Source organism: Canis lupus, chromosome X (assembly GCF_003254725.2).
Source record: "Canis lupus dingo isolate Sandy chromosome X, ASM325472v2, whole genome shotgun sequence".
Lineage (NCBI taxonomy): Eukaryota > Metazoa > Chordata > Mammalia > Carnivora > Canidae > Canis > Canis lupus.
The window spans coordinates 83,576,135-83,601,840 of record NC_064281.1 but is presented as its reverse complement, the minus strand read 5'-3'; the positions used below and the strand labels follow the sequence as shown (position 1 = coordinate 83,601,840).

The 25,706-nt window shown below is 42.3% G+C and overlaps 1 protein-coding gene across 14 annotated transcripts in view; it reads right to left on the bottom strand.

The window, feature by feature from the left end:
* Positions 1-25,706, bottom strand: part of TMEM164 (transmembrane protein 164) — a 198,794-nt gene that overhangs the window by 114,529 nt on the left and 58,559 nt on the right. Inside the window, exon 1 of one of the 14 annotated variants that reach the window (XM_025431457.3) lies at positions 6,163-6,438. The exons of the other annotated variants lie outside the window; for them this stretch is intronic. The gene's annotated coding sequence lies outside the window, so the exon portion shown is untranslated. Of the gene's footprint in view, positions 1-6,162; positions 6,439-25,706 lie in introns of those variants that run through there. 14 annotated transcript variants of the gene reach the window in all.

Here is a 25,706-nt window from a genome sequence, read left to right as displayed (position 1 = left end):
TTTATTTGTCATGTGTCCTATTCTTATAATGTGGCAGGCTTGGATCGGGAACATGCATTGCTTTCATGATAAAATCGCACGATAAAAAGGCAATTTTGCAAAGAACAGAGATATGGTGCCTAGCTCTGCTAACCACTTGGGGTATGAAAAGGGAGGCAGCTAGAAGTTGGGGTGGGTTCAAAAACCCAAAAAGCTTTGTCCCAACTGTACTGGGGGAGTGAAACTGCTGTTCCTCCCCATAGATAAGCTCCTTCTTCAAGCAACTGGAAAGATTTATTTTAATCCCTGAGATGGCCTCAAGCCACTGTTTAACAGCCTAGACACCAAGCCAGCTAGATAATTGGATTTTTTTTTTAAGGGAAGGTGTCGCTCTTTTGTCTGTGGTGGTAATGACAGGGCACTCACAGTGGGCTTCTAACTCCTTAAGCCTTCCTGATCCCATCTTCTAAGCAGGAAAAACTAAATTATAGAAAAGTTGATCCTACTTCAACAGCCCAGAACCCAGGTATTCATTGGGCTTTACTGTGAAAATTCAATGGTTCTAAATGCTGAGTGTGGATTAGATTCGTCTAGGCAGTTCCTTGAAAATTAAATACCAATGCTTGGGGCCCATTCCTCAAGACCCCACTCACCTAGTTGGGCAGGGGGCCAAGCAGAGTCATTGTAGAGCATCCTAGGGGATTTTCATTGTACAGCCACATTTGCCAACCACAGTTCTCCCCACTGCTGACACAAGCAGCCCAGTAGCCTTGAAGAGACAGTCCTTACTCAGTATTTCTAAAACTCTCCTTCCTTTGAGCAGGATATTCCTCCTCAAAAAAAAAAAAAAAAAAGGCAGGCCGAAAAAGTGTAACCAAGACAATAGGCTGGGAGCACAAAGAGATAGGTCTTCTGTGATTTGAAACCAAAGGAAGCAGAAGAAGACGAGCAGAGCAGGCTGAACACAGATGCTGAGTAATGGACAGAAAGGTAAAGTTTAAGAAAACATGGTGTGTGAGCCAGCGCCCAGATGGTGGCACCTCAAACTCCTGTTTCATCATCCAAACTGGGTGCCTTGACAGAGGCTCTTGAGATAGAAAACAATGGAGGCACTCGGGTGGCTCAGTGGGTTAGGCCTGCCTTCAATGCAGGTCATGATCCCAGGGTTCTGGGATTGAGTCCTGCACCAGGCTCCCTGCTCCGCGGGGAGTCTGCTTCTCCCTCTCCCTCTGCTCCTCCCCCCTACTCATGCTCTCTCTCAAATAAATAAATAAAATCCTAAAAAAAGGGGGGGTGTAGAAAGCAACCCTAAATTAGCAAACTATATCCTTAAAGAACATACTTTCTCCAGAATCCCACTTGGGGTGAGGGAAGGCAGGATTGGGAACCTCTGCTTTGGTGTAGGTTACAAACTAATTTTTGTCCTCCAATCCCTCTCTCCCTTCACTACCTGCCCTGACCCTCTAGCAAAGCAGGGAGGACAATGAAACGTGAAATCCACATGTGCTTGGTTTTGTAAGAGAATGCTCTAACTCCATCTGTGCTCTGACCATGGAGCTCAGGTTTTGTTCCCAAGAAGCAGGGAAGCACGGAGATGGATAAAAGGGTTGGGGCCGCTGCAAATTCAAAGGCACAGAGTTGGCCTTTTGTTCTCCTTTTCAGGCAGGGTCTATTCTGGAAAGCAGACATCAAAAGGAAAATTCAGCCAGCAATGAGCTGAAATTGAACAAAATGTGATGAGGCCTAAGGGGAAGGAGGAGAAAGAAAGAAGAGAGAAGAAGGAAAAAAGGGCTTTTCTTTGCCAGAAGGGGCTCTTTTCTGAAAACTGCCTCGAATTACAGTGCTTTCCACATTTGGTTCACTCCAGGAAGCTTTGCATTGTACCTAGAACCAAAATGCTTTTTGCCACGTTATAAGAAGAACTGAGGCAGATGCAAATGGCCCAGAATTTAGGGGCTTGGTAGACACAAGGGAGAAGGAAATGCAGGACTCTGGGAGGAACCCTTCTAAGCACATTCTGTTTCTCTTGGTCCAGACAGATGAGAGTTTAATTCAGAGTGATGTGGAAGCAGGGCCCTCCCACCAGCACCCCCAACAAGCAAAACTGCCCTGAGCAAACTGTTAGTGGCTGGAGGAAATACAAAACCATACGGTGACCTTTTCTTAAAGGGACTCTGGGAATGGTGCCTTCCTTTATTATTTATTAGGATAAGGATCCACTGGTCTCTGGAGGATTTGGAGTGGTCCGATGGCAGGACGCTTGGCTCTGACAAGCCTTTGAGCTTTTTGGCTTCTGGCTTTATGATTTTTTTTTAATTAGCCATGTGCCAGCGGTTTCCTTCACCACAGGGAGAAATAACTAGCCTGATGGGGTCTCCCGAAGCATGGCCTCCTGGAAAGCACACATAAGTCATTCAGACACTTATTTCTGCAAGAATCACACATAAGTCATTCAGACACTTATTTCTGCAAGAATCCAACTCTGAGTCACACACCTAAACCTGGAAAAGCACTCCTTTCCCTTCCTCTCCAGAGGCCAACAGATGGGCCTTTCTCCTAAATGCTTTTGAACTTCACTTCTGTGACCCATTAGGCCATGTCCTTTCATTAAGTCCTTCGGTAGCTTCTATTCTGAGCAGAAGAAACCCACAGGAGTCCTAACAAGAAGTGCAAATAACATTTAGCAACAGGTATTTAAGGCACTATATAATTTTTAATAGCCAAAGCAGGGCCCCAAACCAAATGGCCTGCAGGCTCCTCCTGGCTTTGCCAAACTTCATAAAACTAACAACAGAAGCAACATTTTAGCAAATCTTGTGCTTACCAATTAAATGCTCAGTGGTATAAAAAAAAAATCTAAGTGGTTATTATCATTGCACCAGCAGAGCGATTTCGGCCAGTCGCATAATCAAGAAATACCCACTGAGCATTCAGTCGTGTTCTACACTTACTACAGATGTGGGATTCTAGAAAAATGAAAAGCCATCTGTTATGTCTGAACTCCACAAGAAATGCCTTGGGTAAGCTGTACTCCCTGAGTTCCCCTCCAGGCACAGCAATAATGAGCCAAACCTAGAGTACAGAATGTACTTGCTGTATTACCTCATTTTCCTCTTTCCCCCAAGCCAGGCCCCAGCAATGACCCTGGTCAAGTGACTGGAGACGGCCTCCAACATCCATAGACAGACAAGTTGTTGCAGGGCAGGCAGACTTTATATTCAGAGAATATCTACTTCTTTTTTTTTTTTAATTTTTTTTTTAATTTTTATTTATTTATGATAGCCACAGAGAGAGAGAGAGGCAGAGACACAGGCAGAGGGAGAAGCAGGCTCCACGCACCAGGAGCCTGATGTGGGACTTGATCCCGGGTCTCCAGGATCGCGCCCCGGGCCAAAGGCAGGCGCCAAACCGCTGCGCCACCCAGGGATCCCGAGAATATCTACTTCTTGAAGAAAATGCAATGGCCTGAGAAGGAGAAGCCCAAGTGGTAATCCCAAAGCAGATACTAGCTAGTGGGCCAAAGACCTGCCCTCTCCAAATCTCTGAGCCCATGTCTGTAAGAGGCTAGGACTAGACTGGTGCTTTTCTCGGCAAATTTTAGCAGCCATGGTAGATGTCCTCAGGTGAGAGAGGTGGGGCAAAGTGATTTATTATTTATTATGAATAGTGGTTAAAACACTGAAGTTTGCAAATGATTCACATATGCATTCCTCTGCCTGTTCTCCCCCTGATGGGTTTGCTTCCTGGCTCACATTCCTTTAACAATCTATTCAGTTGGAGAACAAAGGTAAGTTAGAGACAGCATTGAGAATTCTGCATAGCCTATTACCTTCTTATTGATGTGGCCCTTAGCTGAGTCTGTTGAACCTGCGAAGATCATCCATTTGTGGCTCAGCAGCCACAAAAGGGTTGAGAACCCCTAGACTAAATGATTCATTCACTTGCCACACAGTTATTAAGAACCTGCCAGATACAAGGCTAAGTGGTGGGGATAATGCAGCAATTAATAGACATGGTTGTTGCTTTTGTGGAGTTTTCAGTCTGGCAGGAGAGAAGAGAAATGACATGAAACACACAAATCATCCTATAAAATAAATGATCAGAGTGATCATTGTGATCAGAGTTCTGAGAGCCTGTAACAGAGCCATCAACTGAGTAGCAGGCAAGGGGGTAAGGGGGTTTTCAGGCAATGGGAACAGCATGGGTAAAAGTTTCCATGGCCCAAATGTGACACAGACAAGTCTAAGGGACTCAAAGTAGCTCCTTTGCCCTGGATCATAGAGAATGCCAGGGGAAACATGGTGCCTGGCTGGCTCAGTTGGTGGAACATGCAACTCTTGATGTTAGAGTCATGAGTTCAAGTCCCACACTGCGCACAGAGCTTATATAAAAAAGAGGAAGGGGGGGAAGGAAGGGAAGGGAAGAGAAGGGAAAGGAGGAAGGAAGGAAGGAAGGAAGGAAGGAAGGAAGGAAGGAAGGAAGGAAGGAAGGAAGGAAGGAAGGAAAGGAGAGGGAAAGAGGGGAAAGGAAGGAAGGAAGGGAGGACAGAATGGGGGGGAGGGAGGGAGGGAGAGAAGGAGGAATACTGAAGAAAGAGAGAGGTGGGGCGGGGGTGGGGGAGGGAGATGCTGCAGAGATGAACAGAAACTAGATCATGGAAGGCCTAGGAAGCCAGGTAGAGGATTTTGAACTGTATCCTCTCACCATAAGACCCTAGGATTCTGCTCATAGACTGAAGCTAGGATGTGTGTTTAGCACCACAGGCCTGAAACCCTGGTGCTTTTTCCCATTAAAAAAAAAAAAAAAACACTGTCAGGAACCGTCATTAGGGGCTGGGGACTGTACTTCCATTCTACTCCATATTAAATAGACTTTTGCCAGCTCGTCTGGGAACCTGACCCCCAAGTATGCTGTGTCCATGGGAAAATGCTATCTGAATTCTAAACAGACTTCCAAAGAAACTTTTGGAACAAAACCCATTCAACAGTTGTTTGGGAATGCCTGGAAAGCAATGAAATACAGGACCTTGCTTTACTCCACAGAGCCAGTATTTGGGGAGGTGGGGGGAAACTGAACACTCTAACCACAGTCTTAAAATAAACACAATATCCTCATTTTGATTAGGAGGGTTATATTTAGGTACAATCACTGAATGGCATCATGCAGTTCCTATTTATATATTTAAATTACCACAAAACCTCAAATATGTTGGCGATGACTAGCTATCTTTACTCTAAATAGACAATGCAGAAACAGAGAAGAGGGGGGTCTCTTTAGAAGGAAACATGAAAACAAAGCCTATAGCTTACACACAAATCATCCTACATCTCTGCTTAACCAACTCTCAGTCCTCAAGACAGTAATTCAACAAGTGTTTGAGGGTTGAGTACCATCAAATTTTGCACAGTTGTGGCACTTCCATCCTTCTTCATGGTCCTTTCAATGGAGAATCCCTATCTATACTCAAAAAAAAAACACCCCATGGCACCTGCCATGCCCCACTTCCCCCACCCCCTCCCAGGTCTACTAACAGTGAGGGAAAACAGAAGTGTTGGCAATTTCCCAGAACTACCCACCAAATCCCTGCGGGTCATTTTATAGATTGGCCATTCTCAAAGTTGGGTGTGCATAAATATTACCTGGACAGGGGTACATTACAATTCAAAGTCCCAAGCCAATTCCCTACCCCATACCTGGATTCAATAGGTCTGATGTGAGGCCCAGGAATCAGCATTTTTAATAAGCACCGCTACCCCATGCCACACACACACACACACACACACACACACACACACACACCTGGATGTAAGTGGCTCAAGGACCAAACTTCAAGAAACTCCATTGGAGATATCTTAACTAGCTGAGTCCCAAATCCTGAACTGAGAATAATGGTTGCCAGTCAGGAAACTGGCTGGCTCTGACACCAAACACCAGTGGAGGGTAAAATAAATGGGAGAGGAAAAACCAGCATCCCAGTCAACTTGCCCCCAACTACATTTAAGTCTTTAAGAAAATCCCTTATTTTTACTTCAATCAAGCAGATGGCATCACCCTTCCGCTAATGTCCTACAGGCACCAGAAAAGGAACTTAAGAGGGACCTTTTAGAAGGAAGGTATAAAAAGTGGGAGAAGAAACAATGTTAATTTGCTTGGCCCTGCCCCAGCTTTTTTGAGCCTCCTTACCTCTTCTGCTAGTTGGTTTCCATTTCTGAAACTCAGCACTGCTGTGGCAGGGAAGAGAGGCCAAGATGGGGCAGTCTTCTATTATTCACATTAATGCTTTCCTCTATTACATGAATAATCAAGAGTTGACTGGAAAGAGTAATAAATCAAAGGCAAATATTCCACTGAGAGGTTACATAGGATAAAGAAGGCCCCCTGTTGGTTGAGAGCTGTGAGGTGATAAATGAACAGTCAGGATCCCTGCCTCTTTCCATTCTCACCATTTGCCAGGAACACAGATTTAAAGCTCGTATGTCAGCACCGAGCTTGAGAGAAATAATGAGGTATCTGTGTTTTTCCACTGCTCCCCATAATACCTAGAATAGACTTTGGAACAGCAAAAAAAAAAAAAAAAAAGAATAGACTTTGGCACTTAATGTTAACACTGAATTTTAACCGACTGTTGTCGACTTGCCCACAAAGTCTACAGCCGAAAGGGTCAAGGCCTAGATCTGAAGTGATGATTTATTTTATTTTTTTGCAGTAAGAACATTTAATGTACGATCTACACTCTTAAAGTACACAATACAGTATTGTTAACTATAGGCACTATGTTGTATGGCAGATCTCTAAAACTTGTTCATCTTGTACAATTGAAACTTTATGCCCATTGATTCGCAATTTCCCAGCCCTCCATAATGCCTAGTAGCCACCATTCTACTTTTTGATTCAAGGAGTTTGAGTCTTCAGATGCTTCCTATAAGTGGAATCATCTAGTATTTATCCTTCTGTGACTGGCTTTATTCAGTTAGCATATTATACCCAAGGTTCATCCGTGTCCTAGGATATGACAAGATTTCCTCCTTTTGGAAGGCTGAATAATATTCCTTTGTACATACATATTCTTTATCCATTTATTCACCAATGGACATTTAGATCATTTCCTACATCTTGTCTATCGTGAACAGTGCTGCAGTGAACACTGGCAGGCTAGTATCTGAGATCACGATTTCAATTCTTTTAGATAAATGCTGAGATTGCCAGGTCATACGACAGGTCTTTTTTTTAATTTCTGGAGATACCTCCATACTGTTTTTCCATTGCAGCTGCACCATTTTGCATTCCCACCAACAGTGTATGAGGATTCCAGTTTCTCTACAACCTCACAAAACCTTAAATCTTTTTTTCTCCACTATTATCAAACCACGAAAGACAAGAAGGGTTGGTCTGGCCATTTTTATTGTTAAGAAAAGAATCTTATTCCAGCTGGCTCAAGAAAAGGGAGGTTTATGATGAGAAACAGAAACAGGTATCCCATGAGAATCCTAGTGCAGGAGAAAGCTTGGCCTCAGGAGAACTGAAAGGTGGTTCTGGGTTCAATGGGGAACAGTTCCTCTGTCTCTTGGGGCACCTCTATTCCTCTTGGTAGCTTATTCATGTTACTCATGGGTTCTGTCTCCTAACTCCAGCATGGACATGGCCTACATAATGATCCCCTCCCTATTATCTTTTGGCTCTTGTCCCTGTTGTGAACCGCCTTACTTACTTAGTCTCTCAACTTCATGATTCTAACTTCCAAGGAGAGGAGTATGTTGGCCCAGCTCATCTTGTCAAACCTATGTTGCTTGCCAGGTGACAGACAGGCTGTTTTAGGGACAGGTGGCCAACTCTTAGTCCAATCAACCCAAGCCAGGGGTGGGCAGGTTCTCTGGAACATATGGCTGCTGCCTCCCAGCACAGCTGGCACAGAACAGTTTGCCTTTGGAGGGGATTATGGGCCAGAAGGCACAGTAAAACATAGATGGTACAAGCCTGATGCTTAGCATGTAATTTGAAAGATAATGGCATGTCCATTCATGAACTTCAAACACCCATATTCTTACCTTTTTGGTTAGGAAGAATGATAGCCTCTAACCCCATCCCAAACCTCTTCGCCCTCTGCCCCTACTAAACCAACTTCTCCAAGCTGGTAGAAGAAGGCGCATATGTTATATTTCAGGAGGAAACACAATGCTGTCAACAATCTGAACAAGGGGTAGTGGAAGGGGAGGTGGGGGGGATAGGGTGACTGGGTGATGGGCACTGAGGTGGGCACTTGACGGGATGAGCACTGGGTGTTATACTATATGTTGGCAAATCGAACTCCAATAAAAAATATACCAAAAAGACCCAATCTGAGGTAAGGAAGAAAGGGGAAGAGAGCATGAGATAAACGAGTGCTTATCAACTGCTGCCACTGGCCTTTGGCCCATCTCTGGGCAGGCTTCTGGTCAGTTCACTTTACACCCTATGATCATCTTATCCTTCCTCTAAGTTTCTCCCAGTGCCATGTGAAATCAGCGTTCAATGTTAACTAGAACAAGGCAGGCAGGCAGCATCACAAACTGACAGATGGCAATTGGGAGCTTATCATTCTTGGATTATTTCATTCCCTGGAATGGGTACTTGCCGGAGAATAAAGCATGTTATTTTGACAGCCACCTAATAATGGCTGTCAGACACTTCTACTACTTCTACCCTTCCCCTAGATAACCTTCTTTTTTCCTATCAATCCTCAGTTGCAACAATGATAAATGCCTCGCCGGATAAAGTCAATTGGAGTTTTGCTAGTGACAAGTGCCTGGACAGAAGAGAAAACAAACACAACCATTGAGAATACTCAGAAACCAACAAGTCTGAACAGTTAAGAAAACCTGGTGGTGGCCATCGTGCAAAGCCAGTAACAGATTTAGAGGAATTCAAAGGCTGTGCTGCCATGAAGACAATGTTTCTCCAAATCAGACTAGAGCCTACTGGAGTTGGAGAGATTTTTTTTTAAGATTTTATTTATTGAGAGAGAGACAGCAGGAGTCGGGGGAAAGGAGGAGGGAAGAGGAGAGGGAGCAGCAGACTCCCCTGCTAAGCAGGGAGCCCGATGTGGGGCTCAATCCCAGGACCCTGAGATCATGACCTGAACCAAAGGCAGACACCCAACTGACTGAGCCACACAGGCACCCCTGGAGAAAAAAAAAAGTAAAAAGACTAGAGCTCCAAAGCCATGAAGACATGTGAAAGGATTTAATGTGTACTCTTATCTCACCACTATCCTTAAAGGGCTGAAGAGATTTCCTGTAAATCTTAACATTGATTATCATCTTATCATTCCAGGTAAGTTCTGGTAGCTCTGGAGCAGCGAGCAGACAGAATGATGTGGTTTTAGGTACCCAACAGTGGTTACCAACTTTTTTGTGCCATGTGCTACCTATCATCCCTTCTTCAAAATAGTCCTTTACCATCCCTTACACTTCTGTCACATGAGGGATACTAGATAGCCGAGATAAGGAATGAGATAGGTCTCTATGCACTGGTGTCCATCTATGTTGTCAAGTGAAAAAAGCTTCCAATTGTAAAGCATCATCCCATTTTTGTAAAACAATAAAGGTGTCAGGAAAAGACATAATAAATGCTAGCTGTTAATGATCATTTCTGGTGGGTGGGATTATGAAGGATTTTCACTTTCTCTTTTTGGCCATTTCTGATTTGCTTAAGTTTTCCTTATAAAACATATGTGAGGTTTTTTTTTGGTGGGGGGGATTGTGTGTTTTTTGCAATCCAGCAAAGGATATTTTGAACTCCCACAGTTCATCAATACATGGTACAACCATGGCTTTAGCTTTCACTTCAAGTTTGAATAGATTTTAGGAAAGATGGAGGGTACAAAGTAACAAGTGTCTCTGGGGTTACAAGAAAGTCATTCACTCTGTTTATGGTAGTCGGCACTTAGTAAGTAAGTAAATCCCCTGAATAGGACAGAAGGCAGTGACACATGTATTAAATACTTGGAACATGTCTAGCATGTGACATGCTCAACAAATGGTAGCTTTTCTTCCTTCCAATGAGAGAGCTTAAGTATTGTAATTGAAAATTATATTCATTTACTTTTAGTTGTAACGTCTACAAATTCATTTTAAATACTTTCAACATAGACACTGTGACACGTCCGTGTTTGTGTGTGTGTGTATGTGTGTGTGTGTGTGTGTGTGTGTGTTAGTTTCACTCTACACTGTAGGGTGTGTGGTTAACATTCAGTGGTGTGCTGGAAGCCCAATAGCACTTGCTAGCAAGACTTGATTGTGCACATTCTCTTCCCACTCCTTTATTACTTTAATAACAACAGATTGGTAACTTGAAATGGACCATGGAAATTGGCAAACACTCTAAATCAGTGCTTTAAAACATTTACCAGAACACTGCAGTTAACATCTGAAAAACCCTACTTGAGAATACACACTCCAGGGGTGATTAGTTAGCAACTAAAATCTCTAATCAAAGCCCACAATTGTAAACTCCACAGTAAAACAACAAACCATTCAGTTTTTAAAAAATGGGCAAAGGATGTCAACAGACATGTCTCCAAAGAAGATATGCAAATGGCAGAAACACAGAAAAAGGTGCTCAACATCATTAGTCACTGGCAAAATACAAAACAGCACCCACAATGAGATACCACTTCACACCTACTAGGATGGTGAGAATTTGAAAAATGGAAAATAAATGCTGGATCGGATGTGAAGAACTTAGAATCCTTGTACATTACTGGTGGGAGTAACAAATGGCTCAGGTGTTTGTGAAACTATTGTGCAGCTCTCAACAAGTTAAACACGGGATTGCCATATGACCCAACAATTCCACTCCTACGTATACAACCCCCAAAATTGAAAACAGGGCGACAGACACTTGTAAGCCAGTGTTCATTGCAGCAGTATTCACAATAGCCAAAGAAAAACAAGCCAAGTGTCCATGGGCAGATGAGTGGATAAACCAAATGTGGTATATTCACAAAGTATCATTTAGCCTTAAAAAGGAACAAAATACTAATATATGCCACATGCATAAGCCTTGAAAACGTTATGTGAAGTGAAATAAACCAGACACAGAAGAACAGATGTTGTATAGCTCTACTTCTTTGAGGTACTCAGTTAAGTACAGTCTTAGAGACAAAAGGTGGAACAGTGTTTACCAGGTGCTGTGGAAGGAAGCAATGGGAAGTTATTGGGTACAGAGTTTCTGTTTGGGGTGATGAAAAAGCTTTGGAAACAGTGTTGATGGTTCCAGAACACTGTGAAGCCACCGAATGGTGCACTTATACAAATGATTAAAATGGCCCATTTTATGTCATATATACATTTCACCCCCATTTTTAAAAATGAATAATACTCCAAAAACTCTGAATTGTGTACTTTAAATGAGTGACTTATATGATATGTGAATTATATCTCAATAAAGCTATTTATTTTGAAAAGCCCACAAACAGGTAATGGAGAATCTGAGGGGACAGGGGGCGATGGAAACAATTCTTGATCTTGATCATGGTGTATGCCTTTGCCAAAACTCACAGAACTGTAGCCTAAAAAGAAAGCAAAATATACCTTAATTGTTTTTAATGGAAAAAAAGCCACACTCAAATGCTTCAGCTCTAAAACCCTTCAGATGGCTTGTTAATTACAACAATGGATATTAGAAATCCTACTTCATTGAGGAATGTCTTGGTGTTTGAGATAGGTAAATCAGTTAGAAATATCATTCAGGTACTCCCACCCTTGCATGAATTGGATAGAAGACTCTAGTGGGCCCAAGGTCCTTCACCCCTTTGGAATGACACCTTAGGCTCAGGAGATGCAACAAATCTCATGCTCTGACACTTAATTTGAATGTGCCCTTTAATGAGAAGGTAAGCTGAATCCTACCACTAGAATATTGCCACATCTACCTCCAGGGAACCTTTCACCCAAGAGTGGTTGGAAATAAGAAGAGAGGGAATGTCTTCTGGGCATAGAGATCAGGTTAAACGACTGTTTTCTGCCTGTTAAATAATGTTTCTGTGGCAAAATTAGATCTGAATTGCTTTCACTATAATATATTGGTTGTGGGGAAGAAACCTACCTCTTAACCACCAGAGATATCAATGATACCAACCAAAATAGAATCTCAAAACTGTGGACAGCCAAACTGGATTAGGTCAATTTGCAACAAAAACTTTTGAGACTTCTATACAAACAGGGGTGTGTCTGATCTGAGAATTCACTTCAAGCAAAATCCAACCAAAGGGATTTTTTTTTCCAAAGGGATTTTCTTAAAAAAGTCTACCTTCCCATTCTGGCTGTATGGCTAGCAGGGATGAGGGAATGTGCATTGTTTATGTTTGATACTCATTTACAAGGTCATACTATTAAATGGATTTGTTTCATGGAAAGATTTCCTATTTGATCTGTTGTTTGCAGAGGTGTTTTCCTAAGAGTCAGAGCCAAAATTCACAATATGGATCCACCAGGGCAGGGGAGTGGGGGGAGGGGAGGATATCTAGCAGTGGCAACTCCCTCATTCCAGCTTAAAGTCAGGACCCATATGTCAGTTTTCATGTATGTCCTCTAGCCTCAGAAGCAACGGGGTCTTAGCACCTCAACCCAAGCAGCTGGTAGCCTCTGATGGTGGGTGACCACAGCAGGAAGGAAATTCAACTAAACAAGAGAATGTGAGGACCAGTAGAAGGAAGTAAGGAAAGAGACCACTCAGTTCTTTTTTTTCTTAAGTCACATCACTCTGTATTCTGTCATAATAAGAAGTGACTATATACAACTCCTTACAATCAAGACAGGGAGAAGCTGCTGGGCACCCTCTTTCTAAGTGAAAATGACACTGGTTCCATTTCCCTGAGTATTTTATAAAAGGAATATACCCACTCGTTCCACTAAAAGGAAGCTGTAGCCTAAAAATTAGGCAGACTTGCTTTAAGCAAACATGCTACATTAAAATCAAGATTTAACCACCGTTCCAAAGGCCATAATTCACATTACCAAAGGATTTTCTTTTTCCCCCAAGAGGCTCTCTACGGAATTCCTTACGTTTGCAAGCTGCCCCCTCTGCACTTAAAGTAGGATTTTAACATACAGATTTGTACCACAAGCAATCTTTCAAGAGTGTTTTTCTTCTTGCTCTTACAAAAGAATCTCTGGCACTAGTAGTACAGAAAATCGAAACCTAGGCCCACAGAATCCCAAGAACATGACTCTGCTAAGTGAAGGCTAGTCAGTGTTGTAAGGAAGGTGCTAGCTGATTTCCAGTGTTATAGCTGAAGATTAAGAGGTCAATTGGAAAGCTTTCCTTAAAGCCAGGCCAACAGAGCATCCCAAGATGGGGTGACCAGGACTCCCAAGTATGTAATACAAGGTCCTCTTGACTCAAAAACAATATCCCCACCCACCTACCCGCCCCATCAACTGCAGATGGCAGAGACCATTTTCCCAGGATCTGACTCTTGGAAAGGCCAGGAGGAGGCACTGACGTCAACCACACCCTATCTAGGCCCTCAGACAGGGTGGAAAACTCTCAAACAGGTGGCAATTACCTTAGGTTTCCTTAGCAAAGGCATCTCTAGAGTCTTCCTCAGTCATCTAGTACCTAGGAACTCTCTTTCTGTTAAGAAAATCTTTCTTATTAAAACCATCACACCCAATGCTTCCCACTCTGAGGACATGTAGCTTCAGGAAGGCAAAAGCAAGCATCCTGAGGAATGAAGAGAAAGGACATTGGGTCAATGGGCTTAACTTTGACGTCATTACCAACCTAAACGGATAACCTTTCTAATAACCACCTCTTACTGAGTTCTTACAAGGTCCCAGGAACTAGACTCTACAGACCTTCTCTAGTTCCTAGAACAACCATGCAAGGGAAGCATTCTTACTACCATTTTACTGGCAGATAAACTGAAGTTCAAAGACACTCACGCAAGCTCCAACAGATTACACGCTCAGTTAAGTACATGCTGCAAGAATTTATGCACTTTACCAGTAAACTCTATGCCACCTCCATGATCGCAAAAGAAACCCAAAGAGACCGTGTATTTTTTGGACAGCACTTAAGTGTGCAGCTTAAGGTAGCTTTTTCCTTTAAAATCTCCCCCTGTCCCCCCCAATGACAACTCACACTGGGGAGTCTTCTCTCTCCTCGCATTAGGAAACCTGGAGGTGAGGAAGCTGTCAAGAGAGAGAAGTGCTACTCACTCACTCTAGCTGGGTCTTAAGATGGGGAGGTGGGAGGCGGCCCACACAGGGCCACTGGTTCTCTCTCAGCAATTGGCCTGTCAATTTGAGGGAAGTGGAGGCAGCACTCTGTTCTTGAGTGCAAGGGCCGCTGGCACACAGAGATGTGACAGTCAAGTCCTTGCCCCAGCCAGTGGTGGCTGAAGACATCTTTCTAGGCCAGACTTTCCACAGAACATGTTTTCCCAGAAAGGAGGCTGCTTCTGAGCTAGGTTGTCTCCCTGAGCCAAGCTGGACCCCGGGGGATGGGCATCCCAGTCAGGCAGAAGGTGGGAGCTGCCACATTTGCTGGGGTACATTGGAGAGTGTGTGTGTGGGGGGGACTCCCTTCAGTAATGTTTTTCTTTCTCTTAAAAGTGAGCCTGGAGGCAGATCCGTAGAACAATGACAGCGAATTATTAAGCCCACATCCTAAAAAGTCAGGACAGGGTTATGGATATAAGCAATGTAACAAGTAGGAAACAACAGATAGAACACAGAAATGTAACTGTTGTACACAAGTGAAAGTTGGGGGGCGGAAGGTGAGAGTTGAACAACGAGATTAAAAATCTTCTAAGAGGGCAGGCTGGTGGCTCAGAGGTTTAGCTCTGCCTTCAGCCCATGGTGTGACCTGGAGTTCAGGGATGGAGTCCCATGTCAGGCTCCCTGCATGGAGCCTGCTTCTCCCTCTGCCTATGTCTCTGCCTCTCTCTCTGTGTGTGTCTCTCATGAATAGATAAAATCTATTTAAAAAAATCTTCTGGGATCCCTGGGTGGTGCAGCGGTTTGGCGCCTGCCTTTGGCCCAGGGCGCGATCCTGGAGACCCAGGATCGACTCCCACGTCGGGCTCCCGGTGCATGGAGCCTGCTTCTCCCTCTGCCTATGTCTCTGCCTCTCTCTCTCTCTCTGTGACTATCATAAATAAATAAAAATTAAAAAAAATAAAAATAAAAATAAAAAAATCTTCTAAGAAAAAAAGAACAATTAGAAATTTACCACTGGAAAAAAAAATTAAAAAAAATTAAAAAAAAAAAGAAATTTACCACTGGCCCTACAAGGAAGCAGACAAGTGAGGACAGAATTGCTGGGCTCCCAGATTGTTTCTGAAAGATCAGGGAGCCTCCCAAGGCACACCAGAGCCACAGAGGATTTGTGCCCATGGTGGAGCAGTGGTGACTGGCCTGCCTCCCCTCAGACAGACAGCCATTCTCTCCCAGCTCCCAATGACAAGCCCGCAGCACTCAATGCTGGTGTGTATCTGAGCCACAGGAAGGCACACAATAACTGGAAACTAATGTGAAAATAAATCACTTGTGTTTTCTGTTGTGGGCTGGGTTTTGATGGAGTTGGTGAATCACTACTGCCCAGCTCTACCCAGTAAAGGAGGGGCCGATAACTCACATCCTCTCCCAGCAGCTTGCACGCTCCTGGCAGAGGTGACCTTGCAACACCACCCTCATCTGTCACTCCACTGCTCATGAACTTTTAATGGTTCCCTATTACCGACCATATCAAGTCCAAATGTCTGCTCTTCATATTCCAGCTTGTCTCGTTCTGCCTCCAACCTACTAACCTGACACCATCTCCATCCCACTGGACGCAGTTGCCACTGCAAATCAAACTCAGAGCATCCTCTCTCTCTAATGTTCTGCCAGGATCTGGGATGCGTCTTCAACCTTTCAGGTAGCCACAAAGTCAATGCTACTACAGATTACTATAAATACCAAGCTCTTAGCCCTAAAAGAGACTATACTTTTAAATATTCGATATGATCCTCCCCTGTCTGACATGGTAGCCACTACGGTGTGTGGGTGTGTGGCTGTTTCAATTTAAAGTATTTAAAATTAAATAAAGTGAAAAAATCCGTCCTTTGGTTACAGTAACCACATATCAAGTGCACAGTAACTACACGTGGCTGGTGGCTACTGTATCAGAAAATGCAGACATAAAAGATTTCCATTATTGCAGACACTTCTATTGCATGATATGGTACTATACTATATATGCAAGAGAGAAGTAGACTAACACATGCAAAAACTGTTGTATATCATCACTTGGAAAACTTGAAGACCCACATTTCACAAAAAGGAGTGCACGGGACTTAGGGATACAGCCCATTTGTGATAACCAGAAAAGTATTTTTTTAAGATTGTATTTATTGATTTGACAGAGAGAATGAGAGCACAAGCAGGGGGAACAGAAGCAGGCTCCCCACTGAGCAGGGAATCAATGCAGGGCTCAATCCCAGGACCACAGCATCATGACCTGAACAGAAGGCAGATGCTTAACTCACTGAGCCACCTGAGCACCCCCAAAAAAGTATTCTTCAGTGATCCCAAACAGTTCTATAAACATTACAGGTGATTGCAACATTCCTCTTTAAATTTTTACCAAAAAGTCACCTGCAGCAGACCTCAGGAACCTGGCAACAAAGTACTAGCAAATTAGTTGGGCCTCTGTGTATACTAAGCTCTCTGCTAGGTTCTGGGAACCAAATAACATGGCCCAGTCCCTGCTCTGGGGAAAAAGCCCATACACAGAAAACTGCAGGAGGCAGGAAAGATAAAGGTCCTAAGAGGTGCTATGTATGGGGAGCAAAGAGATCAAATGAGTAAGAAGAATGAGGGAGGGCTACATGCACAGGGAGATGAATTCAGATCTGGACTGGGCCCTAAAGGATGAATACAATTTTGACACAGGAGCTCAGGGGATGAAAGAGGAAAACTGCATTAGCCAAGGTGTGGGGAGTGAGGGGGGAGGGGAGCAAGTTAGGGCCCAAGGTGCCTTTACCGACAAGCGAGCCAAAGAAGAAATATGGCAGCTTAGCAACAATCACTTGGAATTTTTTCCAACCACTGTAATAATCAAGGAATTACATATTAACTTAGATGCCATTTTGAGAAAGATTCTGCTTTAGTGAGAGTATTTGTTGGCAAAGAGGAGGTGGAACAGACTGCCTTCTGCACTGCTGGTGGGAATATAAATGGGCACTACCTTTTTGAACAGCCAATATTAAGCTCCTGAAAAACATTCATACCTCTGACCTGATTATTCCACTTCAAGAAAAATGGTATACAAAATAATTTGAAATCCAAAGATGTATGCACAAAGCAGTTTTTTGCAATGTCATTTATAACAGAAAATACTAGGAAATGATTAGGTAAATTATGATCTAGTTATAGGATGGAGTATTACATAGTCACGAAGAATTATGCTTCTGACAAGCTTGGGGCACTTGGGTGGTTCAGTTGGTTGGGCATCTGCCTTGGGCTCAGGTCATGAACTCAGGTATCGGTCATCCAGCCTCGCATTGGGCTCCTCACTCAGCAGGGAGTCTGCTTAACCCTCTGCCCCTCTCCCTGCTCATGCTCGCTCTCTCTCTCTCTCAAATAAATAAATAAAATCTTTTAAAAAAATAATTAAGCTTCTGACACCTTTTAAATGACATGGAAAATGTTACAGGAATGTTAAGTGAAAAAACTCTGAGTACAAAATTGGTAGTATAGAATACAGTCACAACCATGTAAAATAACATGAATAAAAGGAAAAAAATAAGTAAAAATGTTAACATTTTGGTAGCAAGATGATGGGTGATTTTTATTCCCCATACCAGGGTTCAGCAAACTATGCCCCACAAACCAAATCTGATTGATCTGTCTATAAAGTTTTATTGAACACAAATACATTCATCTCCGTATTATCACTGCCATGGCTGATTTTGTGCTACAAAGGCTGACTTGAGTAGTTGTGGCAGACACAGAAATATTCACTATCTGGCCCTTTACAGAAAAAAAGTTGCCAACTCTTCTACTCTCCAAATTTTCCATGAGTACGTGTCCCTTTGGCTATCTTTTCTCTAGAAGGCCTATTTCCACACCACAAAGGGCCACACAGAGCAGGCAAGCAACTTCCCATTTGACCTTGTAAGTAACTGGGAGCACTAGAAGTTTCTGAGGAGGGTAGAACATGATCTGACATGATATCCACTAGTAGAACACAGAACTTCAAATCTTTTAAATGGATGGAATTTAAACAGCATGCCAGGAAAAGTCTGTGATTCATGAACAGCTGTAACTCTGGGCCACTCCTCATTTAAAGGGGAAGGTTATGGGATGTCTGGGTGGCTCAGTGGTTGAGCATCTGCCTTTGGCTCAGGTCGTGATCTGAGGGTCCTGAGATCAAGTCCTGAATTGGGCTCCCCAATGGGACCCTGCTTCTCCCTCTGCCTATGTCTCTGACTCTCTTTATGTCTCTCATGAATAAATAAATAAAATCTTAAAAAACAATAAAGGGGAAGGTTAACTGAAGATTGTGTTTGTTATTGTTTTCAAACTTCCTCCTCTGAGTAAGCCCTATGACATGGCCTCCTCCCTGTCATAATGACCAAATTTTTCCCTCCAAAGAAAGGGGGAGGCCATGTGCCAATGTGTGACTTTCACCTGGAGAGACCATTTGAAAGTTCTGGGTGGTAGTCCTGCTTTCTGGAAGTCAGTTCTCCATTTCCAAACTCTTTCCCTTCTCCTACTTTCCTTTCCTGTTCTAGAAGGACACGGGACGGTGATGTGACATTGGGTAAATGGAGAAAGGCACTAAAAGGAAAGAATAGGAAGTATCTGAAGCTTCCATCTCAAGAGCCCTCAAGGAGCCCCTAGGATTTACCCCCTCCCCCCTAGAACCTAGTCAAGACCCTAAAATCTGCCTCAAGGAATAGGACCTAAGAGGAAGTCTCTACATTCACAGGCTCCCTGCAGGGTCTCTATGCCTTGACCACCCACCCCGTCCCCCTTCCCCCTGGATGCACCGCAAATAATGTTTCATAAAAACTATTGTTTACTCATTCTCTCAGGCATGAACACCGTGAAAGCATGGAAATGGTCTTAAGTGTAGTTTCCTTCCAAATAAACATACTCTCAATCACCAAGATGATTAATCATCTACAGAATGAAAAACCCCAAACTACTGTCATCTCAGGTCTGGATGGAATAAAACCAGAGGAAATAGGTCCCTGGACATGGCGTTTGTTGTGTTTTGCTGTGTTGTATTTTGCTCTTAATTGTACATACATGACATCGTGAGGATTGCAGCAAATTAAAGCTGTGAATCTCATTTGCAGCTCCTTAGAAAACAGAACATTTCCCATGTAAATCCACAAGCTTTTTTTAAATCTACTTATATTGTATGTTATTGGTTTAGGAGAGAGGAGATATGAAATGAACCAAGGTGCTCAATTATTTAACGGATCATACTTAACATTTTATATTTGAACATATACACGCTGCCAACAATTGTTCTAACAAGCTTTGTGAAACACGAAGCTGCACTGCTCTCCTTCTTCTAAATCAAATATAAGTAATTTGTTGTCATAGCAATGCTTCTTCCTACACTCCAAAGTAGTTCAATACAGGCTTTGTTTCAGCATGCAACTATCTATCTACCAAAAATTGGTCATTATCTTCTCTCTTCTTGACAAATGTCTTATTCAATTTAGCTGCCTAGTTTCAGTTATCAGGAGACTGCATTTCTGTGGCATTTTCTCGCACCTGGACGGGAAAGGAGCTCACAGAACCCCTCTGGAACTGCCTGGAAGCATCATTACATTTAAGTTACTGGGTGACAGCCCATCTCACTAGTCATGATGACAATGATCCTTTGCATTATTACCCAGCTTTACAGTTTAGAGAGTGTTGTCACCAGCTTTATTGTGTTTGAGGCAGTACTAGGAGATGCTTACATGTTTCTTCAATTCCCGACATCAGGTGGGTGATTTCACCGTGCTCATCAGCAGCAAGCTACCCTTGTTCTTGCTCTTTTTGAAGGTTGAGTTCTTCTCTACCCCCATTGATGTGGTACACGTTAAGATAATGAGGACAATTAAAGAAGCTTTTGGAATTGCCACTGGATACATGGCAATTAAGGATCATTTTGTCAGTTCCTGTGGAAAGGCCCACTGAGAGATATTTATTAGCTGTTTAGACAAACACCCATGACCACACCCCAGAGCCAGTATCAATATGAATGCTAATCTTCTATTTGTAGAGCATGTTAGAATTTACAAAGCAATGTCATAAAAGTGATCTAATTTGGACTGTCCACTTATCTACCCATCCCCGAAACACAGATAAACACAGCTGGATCTCATTCCATGCCTTACAGCTTATCCATTTTTTTAAAGATTTTATTTATTAATGAGAGACACAGAGAGAGAGCGGCAGAGACACAGGCAGAGGGAGAAGCAGTCCCCTGACGTGGGACTCAATCCCGGGTCTCCAGGATCAGGCCCTGGACTGAAGGCGGTGCTAAACTGCTGAGCCACCCGGGCTGACCCTCCATTTTTAAATAAAGGTGAATCACTGGTGTTCTCAAATCCAGTTCCTTACAGCCTTGACCTTTATTTCATGCAGCCATATTCTGTGGAGTCTAGAGCTCGGCCCTTCCTGCCCCTTCCTCACCCAACCACCATTTCCTACCACCATTAGATTGAAATTTCTTTTGTACTATGCTTTTGTGAGAAATGCAAATGTGAAGAATCAGAAGGCAGAAAGGAGATTCTTTGACAGCACCCCAAGTCTTTAAAAAGAAAGAGAACAAAGGTGGGAAGAGGATTCCCAGAAACTTTCACTTTTTAAAATATATTCCTATATATTTTTTAAAGTTTTTACATTTATGATACTGTGTTCCTTCTATATTTTAAAACAATTTAAAAACTGAAGAGGGGAAAAGAGGAATACAGTTGCATTTAAATGAAAGGACAGGCAGAAACAGGTGGTCCTAACTGGCTCACCTGCTCCCCCTTCTTTGAAATTCTCTGGGAGGGAAGGAGGTCCAGGCAAGGCAAAGAGGACCAGCTCAGAGCACTCAGTTAGGAAATAGAATCAGGGGTTGCCCTAATAGAGCCTGAAAATGAGATTTCACAGAACCATGGAGGCTCCAGAGCTAGAGCTGAAAAGTTCCATTACCATGCAAATATGACCAAATGTAATTTGTCTCTCTGTATGACTTCTAGCTTCATGTACTCTGATTCTCTTCAAAAATCTAATAAAAGGTGTAGTCATTGCCATCACTCCTGTTGCTTGGTCCCTGTAAGCACTTGTCTCCCACAGACTTTTTTTTCTTCAGAATGAGCAGAGGAGCTGATGAATTATTTAGAACCCCTATGCAACTATTATTTCAATTTCTGCATACCTCACCTCTGTCAGGTGGAAGGGGATTGAAGACTACCCACATAATTACAGGCGTTCAGCTCAAAAAAGGGAGAGAGAGAATGGAATTTGGGCCAGGTCCCATAGAAAAGGCTAGGCAGTATAGGAAGAAAAATGCCTATGGGTCTGAAACCTGTCTGACCAGCCAATGGTAATGTCTATAAGGCCTAAGGGAAATAAAGCTCTCCTTCCCAACCTCTGGCCCAACTCAGAAGGAATGAGGCTTTCAAAACTGTTTTAATGATGACAAAATCCTCTGGCACTGGAGGATATGAGAGTGTTAATTTTGTTTGGCAAAGTCAAATTGCTTTAAGAACTTAATTCTATAACCAGGAAGGTACAATTCTGATTTTAAATGTGTTTCTTCCCTGTAGCTCAAAATCCAATTTACCAGCCCACCTAGAGGGATGCTTTTGCTTTCACCAAGTCATCCTTATTAATTTATCTACAGGCTAAGTTGCAATAGGAACCCCTATATTGAACAATTGATCAATGGATGTAACAAAGAAATGTAAAAAGTAACCCACTACACCTAATAACCTAGCTTCAAAAAATACAAAGTAACATTGATAATACTAAAGGAAGAAATAGATAAATCCACCTTTGCAGTGGTAAATTTTAACAACTCTCCCAGCCACTGACAGGAAGCAGACAAAAAATGGGTAATAGCAGTAAAATGAACAAGGTTGATCTAGTGGACATTGGCCTCATGCCAAGGCACAAAGCAAGTCTCAACAAATTTCAAAGAAACGGACCACTCAGACTGCATTCTCTGATCACAATATTATTGAGTTAGGAATCAACAAATCAAACATTTCTAAACAAATGCTTAGAAAAAAAATTGTTTTAATCCTTCTGAACACCCATGGATTAAGAAATCTCATTAAAAATCACGAAATACTTCAAAACCGATCAATGTAACAGAATACTACATATTGAAATTTGTGGGATCCAGCTGAAGCAGTAGGTAGCATAAAATTATTAGCCTATCATACTTACAATCAAAGAAGACAGTCTGAAAAATAAATGAGCTAAGCATCCAACTTAAGTTAGAAAAAAGGACAGGAGATAAAACTGAAAGACAATATAAAGGATAAAACAATTTTTAAAATGAACAGAAATGAACAAAATAGAAGACTAACATACTATAGAGAGGCTTAACAAAGCCCAAATGGCTTCCTATAAAAGATAAATAAAACTTACAAGCTTCTGGTGAGATTGATTTTTTTGAAAAATAAGAAGTCAGAGAAAGACAAATATCATGTGATTTCACTCATGTGGAATTTATGAAACAAAACAAGTGAACAAAGAAAAGAGATGAAAAACCAGACTCAACTATAGAGAACATATTGATGGCTGCCAGATGGGAGGTGGGGGGGGGCAGGGAAGGGGAGCGGTATAGGTGAAGGGGATTAAGAGTACGTGTACGTGGTGCGCAGGGGTAGCATAGTTGGTTAAGCATGTGACCCTTGGCTTCAGCCCAGGTCGTGATCTCAGGGTGGTAGGATCGAGCCCTGCACTGGGCTCCAAACTCAAAGCGGAGATTCTCTTCTTCTGTCCCTCTCCCCCCTACCCCTGGTCTCTCTTGCACTCTCTCTCAAACAAATCTTTTTTAAAAAGAGTACACATATGTGATGAGCTCTGAGCAATGTATAGAATTGAATCACTACATTGTACCAGGAACTAATATAACACTATATATTAATTATACTGGTATTAAAAATATTTTTTTAAAAAAATTAGTAACATTATGAATGGAGGGGGGTTATCTTTTTAATATCTGCAGTTTCTACAGTTGAGGCTTTTATTAACAATTTTAAATCAATATATTTGAAAATGTAGACATAATGGTTACTACATTTGTAGAAAAACAAACCACCAACACTGACTAAAGAGGAAATAGAATACTTGAAAATTCCTATCATCATGAGAGGAATTGAATCAGTAGTCCAAAATCTTCCCACAAAGAAGAAAAGAAAGCCCAGATAGTTTTACTGGCAAATTTTAACAAGCATTCAAGAAACAAATAACTCTAATCTCACAAGAACTATTCCAAAGTTAAGAAAAAGAGAAAGCACTATCCAACCCTTTTTATGAAGCTAGCATAAACTTAATACCAAAATCTAACAAGAGAATATGAAAAAGGAAAATGAGAGCCAAACTGACTCAGAAACATAGCTGTGAAAACATCAAATCAAATACTAGCAACCCATATCTAGGAGCAAGAAACTTAATATATCATGACCACAGGGTTTTGATTCCAGGAATGCAAAGTTGGTTTAATATTGGAAAATCAAGGGATGCCTGGGTGGCTCATCAATTGAGCATCTGCCTTTGACTAAGGTCGTGATCCTGGGGTCCCAGCATCAAGCCCCACATCAGGCTCCCCACAGGGAGTCTGCTTCTTCCTCTGCCTATGTCTCTGCCTCTCTCTCTGTGTCTCTCATAAATAAATGAATAAATAAAATCTTAAAAAAAAAGAAGGGCACCTTGGTGGCTCAGTGGTTGAGCACCTGCCTTTGGCTCAAGTCATGATCCTGGGGTCCTGGGATTGAGTCCCACATCAGGCTCCCTACAGGAAGCCTGCTTCTCCCTCTACCTATGTCTCTGCCTCTGTCTCTGTCTCTCATGAATAAATAAATAAAATCTTTAAAAAAAGAAATCAATCAATGTAATTCACCACATTGTAAGATTAAAGAACAAAAGTCATCTTAATAGATGAAGAAAAAGCCTTTGAGAAAATGCAACATTCTCTCATGACTAAAAAAAAAAAAATGTAACAACTTAGCAACTTCAAAATAGAAAGGAACATCTAGGGCAGCCTGGGTGGTTCAGAGGTTTAGCTCCGCCTTTGGCCCAGGGCCTGGTCCTGGGGACTCAGGATAGAGTTGATAGAGTCCCGCATCAGGCTTCCTGCATGGAGCCTGCTTCTGCTTCTGCCTCTCTCTATTTCATTAATAAATAAATAAAATCTTTAAAGAAAAGGAACATCTATAATCTGATAAAGACTGCCAATGAAAAAATCTCCAGCAAACATCACACTTAATGGGGAAACACTGCAAGCATATCCTTTAAGACGGGGATCAAGATAAGGACATCCACCATTGCCACTTCTATTAAACATTATACTAAAGGTCTTAACTAGAACAGTAAGGCAAGAAAAAGATATTTTTAAAAAGACAATGGCTCCAAAGAAAGAGACAAAGGTCTCATTGTTTGTAGATTATGATTACCAACATAAAGAATCCAAAAGAATCCTCAAATAAATTAATTACCATTAACTTAAAAGCTTTTGGCAAGGTTGCTGTATACAAAAATAATGAACAAAAATCGATTGCATTTCTAGACACCAGCAACTAATAATTATAACACATAAGTTAAAAAAAGAAAGAAAAATGGTTAGAGACTGTACAGGGTAGTTGGTGAAGCCCCTTTAGGTCTGATGTCTAAAACCAGCTAGCTCCACCACTAGCTGTGTGACTCTGGGCAAGCTACTTAGTTGTTCTGTACCTCTTCCTGTTAGAATTCTTGTGAGGATTAAGTGAGTTAATATAGGTAAGGCCCTTAGACTGGCCTGGCACAATGTCAGTGCTAAATAAATGTAAGCTGATATTATTAATGTGAAGTAGTAGTTAATACACCTACTAACAAGAGCTCCAAGGTTCTAACGACTGGACTCCAAACCATCTCAGGGGTAAAACATCAGGGAGCCACCTATCATAAGAGCGAATGAAACTCATCCATGTTTTCCCTAAGGCTGTGCACCGAACTCCCATACCCAACACACAGCTCATTACCCACACACCCTACAGTCTACAGGGCAATCAGCAGAAGCACATCCCCTTTCTCTGGAGGCTTCTGCCCTAGTCTTACCAACTCTGTAACTGGCAGCAAAAGTCAACAAACTTCAGATTTCTTGCGAGGATGCAATCCAGAGTTCCTGATGGCTACTTTTTACCATCACAAGGGAAAGGCAAACCTCAGCCTCTTAGTTCATGCTAATGCCAGAAGGCCTTTGTGAGTTATCAGAAGAAAAGCTTTTGTTACTGGCTCCATTTCTTGGGGCGGGGCGGGGGGGGGGGGGGGCGGGCGGGCAGGGGGAGGAAGACAGTACTAAATATTCAGAACACCTATTATGTACCACACACTTTTCTCTAGGCTTTGCAAGTAGAAACTCATTAATTTAATTGTCTCATAACCCAACAAGGTAGATGGAATTCTTCGCCTTACTTTACAAGTAAGAAACAGGTGACAATGCTTATGTAACTTGTTGAAAGACACAGAGCTCATGAGAGACAGAAATCAGCT